The sequence below is a fragment of the Tauraco erythrolophus genome, chromosome 3 (assembly GCF_009769465.1).
Source record: "Tauraco erythrolophus isolate bTauEry1 chromosome 3, bTauEry1.pri, whole genome shotgun sequence".
Lineage (NCBI taxonomy): Eukaryota > Metazoa > Chordata > Aves > Musophagiformes > Musophagidae > Tauraco > Tauraco erythrolophus.
The window spans coordinates 2,470,798-2,479,600 of NC_141467.1; positions in this window are offsets into that span (position 1 = coordinate 2,470,798).

An 8,803-nucleotide genomic window follows, 5' to 3' on the forward strand; every position below is an offset into this window, starting at 1 on the left:
ACACTACCATGGCCTAAGCAGCTGATTACGAGTTTAGGGTTTCCTGAGTGAACTGGAAAATTCTCTGTACCTTTTTTTTTATAAAGGCAATTCTTTTCTGCATACGTAGCACCCACTGCTAGTGGAGGAGTATTCTCGTTGCCACCGTCTGTGGTCTCTATTCATGATAAGGTGCCTCTGGTTTGCTGTATGTGTGGTACTCTGGAGAGAGGAGCAGAGGGCAGAGTAGGGGTGGAAGGGGAACCGTTTCACATGAGCTAGACTTTGGCCCAGCACTGAGAACTGACGCTCCTGCTTGCCCTTTTCTCCTGTGAACGGGAGTGTAGGCACGCAGGCTTCATAAAGCCTTTCCCTTCCCTCCATTTGAAGGACAAACTCCAAGAACTTGCCAGCCTTGTGGCATTAGCAGCTTACAGGCAGCAGTGTGGCTTCTCTCCTTATGCCCTTACCTTGAAGCAGAGACGGTCAAAACTGACAGCCCACCAAAGCCTGTCACTTCCAGCATGGTACCTTCTGTAAAGTCAGCGACAGCATTCTGGAGTCAGGGCTTCTGTAGCATCAAAGTGACAGGATTTTGGGTGAGGAGCTGTACCTTTGGATTTCTGGTCTGCCTGAAGACGACGTTTGTAGTAGTAGCCTGTCTTAAGTCATAATGCAAAGAATGGATCCGTTCGTAGGGACAATGGCTTTCCATATCGTGCTGAGCTAGATCAGCAGGATGGATGGTTGGGAGCATCTTCAGAAAGTTTAGCATTTATTTTTAAATAGGGGCAAAGAGTATTTTGTTCTGTCTTTAAACTGGGACTTGGAAAACAAGGTACAGTTTTTACAACTCATGACTTCTCTGGACATTGCTGTCCTCTTTCGCAAAAGGGGATTAGTATGTTCTTGTTTTGTAAGGGCTGAAGTTGAAGTCATTGATTTCATCTAGGTGCATTACTATGATTTTGTGATTATGTATATGGTATATTTTACACAATTTTGACCTGCTGGGACCTGACAGAATCAGAGAAGTGGATTTGTTTGCAGAACTTGACAGCTGTAGCAGGAGCAAAGGTTGGGGGCTAAAAAAAAAGGAAGGCTTTCAACTGGGGAAAATGTAAAACCGTATCACCTATATAATCAAACCTGTGGTGTCCTTTGGAACTTGCTGATAGCTGTGTCTGAGACAGGCAGAAATGCATGAACAGGAGGAGGTAGGGTGGTAGCAGAAAAAAGAACGTATTTACGTTATTTCCTGGAAGATATCTTTAAGTAGGAAGCTATGATGGTATTGAGAAGTACCCGAGTTGCTTATGTCAGCCTTTTTTGTGGCATAAAAGCCTTTTTCTCGCTTTCTGCCACAGTGCTCTAACATAACACATTTTGTTGTGAATGACTGACCTGTGAATGAATGTGTGTGCAGTGCATGGCACCACCATCTTCTTGTTGGTTACCAGTGTCGTGGTGGCATTGCCTCCCTCTGGCTTGCTGCTCTACTGGAGAATGTGCTGCTACTGTGGCACCCCATATGTTACCCTTTAAGTCGTCTCTTCGTAGTGATCTCAGTTTGATCACTAGCCATCGTGCTTATAACTCATGCACATAATTTTCTAGCAAGTTGTATGTATTTTTTTTTTTTAAGTATCACTTTGCTCCTTTGGAAGCCCATCTGCATGGAGGTGAGTGTTAACGAAGTGTCATGCACACCTTTGGAGATAATTTCTGCAGCTCTGCCCTAGTCATGGATGATGTCTTTTGGGTTCAACCTTGCAGGTCTGGGCTTGCAAATGTTCACTCGAGTGGGTTGGTTGGGATAACCTAGCGAACAGTTTACGGATCTGGGGTGCAGAAGGGCTTGGATTGATCCAAGCAGAGCAGTTAGGATTCAGAGGAGTAAACAGAACAGTAACTTCAGCCTGGTCAGCCTCTTTTCCCTGGACACTGCCTGCTGTCGATTAAGAGATGAGCTTTTCTAAGAGGAGAAGGCACTCAAGTCTTAAGCCGAGAGGTTCTCAGCAATGCTATAGGGTCTGGTCCCTCAGAGATTTGGCTGCAGAGGGAGCTGCGTGGCCAGGAGTTGGTAAAAATATCTTTCGGGCTTGGCTGGAACCAGGACATCTTGGTGTCTGTTAAATGACTCTACGTTTACTTTTTTCTGTTAGCCTGCTTTACTGTCCTGCTTTGTTAATTCAATTGACTTGCTTCAGGGCCAACACTATTGTTGGATTAATTGATTTGTTTCTTACAGATTTAATTGTTAGCTGCACGCTTGCACTGCTCGCAGTGAGGATTTCATGGAGTGCTGTGTGAGCCAATCTGTTCCTCTCCATTGCTTGTGTTTTGGTGAGGGGTATGCTGCATCCTTCGCTCATGGTGTAAGTGTTCACGTGCCCTATGTAACAAGACTTCTGCTTCTATCAAAAGACTGAAGTTAAAATTCATCCCCTAACCTGAGAACAAGTAAAACCCTTCACAGCCATTGCAATCAAAAAGTGGGAGTGGGAAAACCCTAAATATTTCATAGATTAACAGCAGTCCCAGGGCAGAATCGGTATACTATTTATCTAGGACATCAGTGGGGGGCAAAAGTTCCTTGTTTGCTCCAAGTCCCTGGTTTAAATGATTGGTCTCTACTTTTCCCCAGACTTTTTTATTTATATTTCCATTCCTGTTGAGTTCAACAGCTCATCCTTTAGATCATCCTTTCTCAGGCTGACAAGTTGGGAATCACCTACAGTTGACTTGGTTACCTTGTCCTACTTTTTGTCTCCTACAATGAGCTAAGCTTGCCCTCTAGGTTATGACTGAGGCAGGATCTGAACAGGGCAGATGCTATCTCATCTTTTTCCGTGTTTTCTTCATGTTGTAAACTGAAGGGAGATGCTTAATCTGCCAGAGCTTGTCAGGAGCATGACGGCACTGCGACGGTGAGGAAGCTGTCGTGTAATAACTGCAATGTGACAGAGACCTTGGACAGGCAGGGCTGCACTGCTCCCTGGCAGGGAGACCCAGGAGTAGATGAGCCCCTGAGGCTTTCTGCTGTAGGAGAACCAGAGAGCCTGGTTTCTGACCAGAGAGCATGGTTTCCTGCACCTTAGGCAGGGGGAAGAGGATGAAGTGGGTAGTGGGAGATAGTGCCTGCAGGTGGATGAGTTTTAGCGGCTGTTGCTGTGCTGTCTCCCATTTGGGTCTTGGTCCCAGTGTCCTGGTGCTTGTCACAGCCCCTGGCGCCTGTTTCGTGTTTTCGTCTGAGCTTGTTCTTCTCTGTTGCTTGTCAAAAACTCAAACAAACAACGGAAAAAGGGAACTTTTAGCAGCAGTTCTGTAGAGGTGCCTTTGGGGACCTGTGTTTAGGGTCCCGGGGGCCAGCAGTGGCCAGGGATGGGGCTGTGGAGGCTCTCAGGAGCCCCCGCTGTCAGCCGGGCTGCAGCCTTGCAGTGGCAGCCTGGGCACTAGACATGGTGCTCTGAGCACAGCAGGTTCTTCTCCCCCTGTCAGATTAAGCACAGCTGCACTGAGAAAAATACGTGTATTTTAACAGTAAAGTTGTCAGTATTGACTCATAGAACAGATGGAATTGATTTGCTAATTAAATGTGTGCTGTTGAATGCTGTAAGGAAAATTGGGACGCAGAACTATGAAGGAAGGCTGGTGTGGCAGAAGTATGCAAGTCAGTGGCTTGTGAGTAAGATGCTTTTTCGTTGTAATCCCTCCTAAGGAGAGAGATGCCAGCATTTTGTAAAAACTAAACTAAAATAAAACATCTTGCAGTAGGTGCATTTTCAGTTACTACTTATCTTGGTCCTGAAAAACAGAATGTATAAGTAGAATTATAGAATATATAGTGACATATTGTGCACAGAATAGTTCATAGAATATATAGTGAAGTATTCCGCTCAAATGTATTTAAAATTGGGTGGTAAGGGAAAGCAAACACTGCTGTGTCTTTTCAAAGTGGCCAGAGCTGTCCTCCTGAAAGCAGGAAAGCTCCCCAAAAGGAGGCTTTTTGAGCCCTCCTGACATGTCACCTGCAGTAGTGTCATTTAACAAGGGGTAAAGAGATTCTCCCATTCTCTCATTTCTGTTGGGCAAAATTTGGCCACAGGGCTATTCAGAGTCAACTCAGGTACCAGCAAAGTCTTTCTCTGGCATTCCTGGAATGCCTTGAAATGACAAATTAGATGAGAACATGGAAAAGTAAGTCTGAGGTCCATCGTGGCCCCTTTTCAGAAATGGGGACGTGTGGGGAGGCGATCCATAGTGAGCGACCTTCCCCTCTCCCAGAGACCTGTGGCTTGCACTCGTTTGAACCAGAACTGATCTCCTTGTGAAAAAGATAAGAAATGGCTTTCAGGCCTCCTGTTTTTTCTCTCTCATTAGGAACTGAGCCTTTTCATTTGGGGTAGAAAAAGGCGTATTGCTGCCGTCTCTGTTAATGGAAAACTGCACGGGCTCCCCCTTGTGTTACCGCAGGACAGGACCAGGATTGCTGCGTCTCCATCCTTGGATGGTGCCAGTGAAATGTGCCCATCTTACACCCTCATGTGAAATCGTGCAGGAGCACCAGTGGCCCGGAGAATCCTGCCTTCCGCTGAACGCACGGCAGCAACACCGACACGGCAGGTAGATGCTTCCTACAGGCCAACCGAAGCCTCCTAAGTCTTAGAGAAGGGATTGCTGCAAGTCTAAACAAGGATGCGGGGGCTGAGGGAGCCGGGGAAGCTCTGTAGGGCATCAGCAATGCTGCCGGGTAAGAAGATGGTCTTAGCGAGCTCCCTAGTAGTCTTGGCGAATGGGCAACGAGATCTTGATCAGAGAGCGCTTGACCTATTTGGACCAGTAAATTGCCTGCTCTTGACCATCACAGCTGATCCACAACAGCATAAAAATCTGAATCTCATTTAAGTTGCCCAAGGACCAGCTGTCTTGTTGGGGAGTTATTTCTGTGATCCGATGGAAGGAAAACACCCTTTGAACTGTTTGTGCCCCCTGTGGTGACTAATCTCCACTTAGAAAGTCTTAAACTCCTTAATTTTCGGTCACAGCTCTTTCAGTGTCCCATAGCTTCCATTGTTCTGTGCTGAGAATCCAGCCTGAAAAATACTGAGTATTTGGAAATCACAGTGTTGGGTCCTTCATACTTGCAGGTGTGGGCTGCTGTGGTGTGGGCAAGAAGTGGTGCGACTGTGCAGGTGACAGTACGGAGCCACGCTTGAATCTGTAAATCCAGTATGGTGGGAAGCCTATGAGTAATGTATATGCAATGCACGTAGTGTCTTCACAGCTGATGAAATTCCAGTTTTCACCTAACAGCTGGGCAAGTTCAAGCTCTTAACTTTTTTCCTCCTGCACTTCAATTATCCATATTTTTCTTGGAAGTCAGTACAGCATGGCAAAAATTCAAAGTTTTCATGTAAATGCCTAAACACCTCCATTATACGGTTTCTCTTGTAGCATGGAAAATACATCCAAGCCATAACCGAGTTTTCTGAAGCCTATTTAAAACGTATGCTCCTTACCTGTGCGCATCTGTCTCACGAACCGTTCCACGTCCTTTTGAAAAGCTAAGTCCCTGTAAAACGCGTGCATGCTCACTTGAGCTCTTCAACATGGCCTGAGAATTTCGGAAAGTCCAGTAGCAGGTGCAGGTCTGTGTGCGAATGGCATCGCTGGAAATCAGTAGACCGTTCGTAGTCAGAAGGGCATCCTGTGACTCGCCTGTTCTCCGCTGTCGCGTGCCAAAACCAATTACATCAAATGCCCTGACAACCGGCGGACCTTGCAAGGAGTCTCATGTTTTATTTATGGTAGGTGATGGCGAGCATCTGTGACACTTTTTGTGCTGTGCTGGCATTAGGCTTCTGCACTACACGGAGAGCCACCTTTTCTTGGAGATGGATGTTGTGAAAGAGATGAGTTAATGGTGAATGTCACAGATGTCATGAACGTGGTCATAGTGCCCTTCAATAACTTACCTGAGTTGAAAAACAAAAGGGGACACACAAGTTCTGCAAATGTGATCGAAAGGTTGGAGTTACTGAACGTCTGTTGTGTATCTATAGCTTTACTTGTCTTACGGTGAATGTAAGTTGTGGTGGAAAACTACCAGAAGAGTAACTAATGAGGATAAATCTGCACTGGGAGTAAAATATCTGGACTAGAAAAGAACAATTTCCAGTCAGACTGTTCTTTGGTACTCTAATCCCTGTAGGTATTCTCATCACTTTAAAGCAGTTTCTCATGTAAACTGAGATCCCAGCTTTTCTTAACACTAAGCCTTGAGTTCAGTTTCTGCTGTTGCTTCTCACATCAGATACACTTGATCCGTGCTGAAGAACTAAGGGAAAAAGCTTGAATCACGATCGATTACATATATTCTGGGAATGGTTACTTAAACTCATCAAGAAAATAAGCAAGCTGCTTGTTTGTGCTTACCTGAAAATTTCTTTTTTACAGATGGATACAAAGGTCCCTCCTCCTTACAGCTGGTCAGCAGCAGGAGAGCAATGCCCTAACACATGCAGGTCTTCCAGCAGTGCCAGATTTACAGTTCCAGATAACTGAATTATTTGGTAAATTTAAAGGTTACGTTAAGCCTGTTTGGAGAAGTAAATATCCTCTCTCCTCTCCAGCACCATCCTCGCCACATTTTGCCTTTTATGTTGAAAAAAAAGGACACCTGTGTCTTTGGGTACTGATTTTCTCTGTTCTGGAATAGATTTCCCCAAACTGAACTACTTTTATGAACTATTATTTGAATAAAGGAGACATTCAGGAAACTGAGTGCTCAAAGATACACTCCACCATGAGGAAAAACTCATGGTAGCTTACTCAGTGGTGGGATGCAGAATTAGGGGGGTGGGGGTGTTTTTTCTTCTCCCTCTCTCCTTTATCTTTTTTTTTTTTTAAATATAGTCATCCTAAATATCTTATGCCCTTTGTTTCCTTCTCAGAATTAGAGCACGAAAAGACATTTTGTCAGAGAGATGATTGTTTTTCTCCGAGGATTTTCTGTGGGGAGAGGGTCCCTTTGTGGATGGTGAATGGCTGGTGAGCTCAGCTGGAGTTTTTGCTCTCCGACTCAAGCTGTTTGCTCCTGTGTGGAAGGAGACAGGTGCAAATTGATGGTTCAGATCCATAGGGAGCTGGCTGGCAGTCCCACAGGTAACTCGGAGATAAATGAGCGACTCAACTCATCCCAGCACCTTGCCCCGGTGACCCCTCATCTGTGGTGGGGCTTTTCTCCTGTCAGGCAGCTCCAGTTCACCCTGCTACCTTCATCCATTCCTTAGCATCTCCAGGGAGCGGGATGGTGGCCATTTTATTCCTCTTTTTGAAGGTTTAGAACAAGCCTGGCATGCCAGAAGGCTGCTTCCCTACCGCACCAGCGATGGGGTCCCCAAGGCTTTTAGGCTGTAAGAGGCCATGCTGTCTGCCCACAAGACAACCTCTCGGGGAAGCATGGATTTGACCTTGGTTATCACAGTTTCCCTCGCAGCAGGCGATAAGCTGACGGTGGTCACAGCAGCCAAGCTGGATATATCCACTCCAAGGATCCCTCACACCGAAGAGGGACTGCGGGCGATGACTGTGCGCGGTCCTTTGGGGTTAAAACCGGGCTGCCAGGGGCTGCTTGGGAGCAGCAAAGAGAAACGAGTGGGTTTATTTTCAGTGCTGACCCTGAAGGTTGCACACAGGTGCACGGGGCAGGCAGCAGGGAAAGGCAAAGAAGAATGATAGGGCTGACAGGAGCCATTTGACCCGCGTTTGTTTACTGGTCTGAAGGCAGATGATTGTCCCGTACTAACTGGTAATGGTGGGACACGGCCATCTGCAGCAGAAGGTGGGAAGGCTCATCTGCCCTGGAGGGTAGGACCGCCTGCAGTGGCAGCTGGGGACGACAGCCTGTTGCAGCCTTAGTCATCTGTGCGTGCCAGAAAATCTCTGCTCTTCCCTTACACCTTCCCAGCTTGCATGGTGAAGATTTTCAAGTCAGCTACAGGCTACCAAGCATGACCTTGTTATGGATGGGGAGGAGGGTTGTTTGGATTGCTCTGATTGTATATGGCTCACCCTTCACCCTGAGGGGAAGGAAAACTTCTTTCCTGCCTCAGCCTTCTGAGGAATATTTCTGGGATTTTCCCTTCTCTTGTCCTACACTTGCATCCATGTAGGTGAGTGAAGGAAACAGCACTGATGTTTATTTTCTCTTTGCAGTTATTTCCCAGTGATCTTCACAGTGGCAAGAAAGGAAACAAATATGAGGCACAAAGCATTCAAGAAGCTGGCAATCACTGGGCTTTGGCTTTCTTTGTGGTCCCTCTTCTTGCAGTGCTTCAGGACCTCAGCAGGTTTGCAGATGACACTCAGCTGAGTGGTGCAGTTGGTATGCTTGAGGGAAGGCATGTCATCCAGACTGTCACCATCTCAAGGCTTGAGAAATGGGCTAATGTGAACCTTATGAAGTTCCATCAAGGCCAAGTGCAAGGTCCTGCACATGGGTTGGGGCAATCACCAGTATCAGTACAGACGAGATGATGTATGAATTGAGAAGCAGCCCTGTGGAGGAGGACTTGGGGGCACTGGTTGATGAGAAGCTCCACATGAGCCAGCAATGTGCGCTGGCAGCCCAAAAATCCAACAGTACCCTGGGCTGTATCCAAAGCAGCGTGGGCAGCAGGTCGAGGGAGGGGATTCTGCCCCTCTGCTCTGCTCTCCTGAGACCCCACCTGGAATATTGCGTTCAGCTCTGGAGTTCCCAACACAAGAAGGACATGGAGCTGCTGGAGCGGGTCCAGAGGAGGGCCACAAAAATTATCCA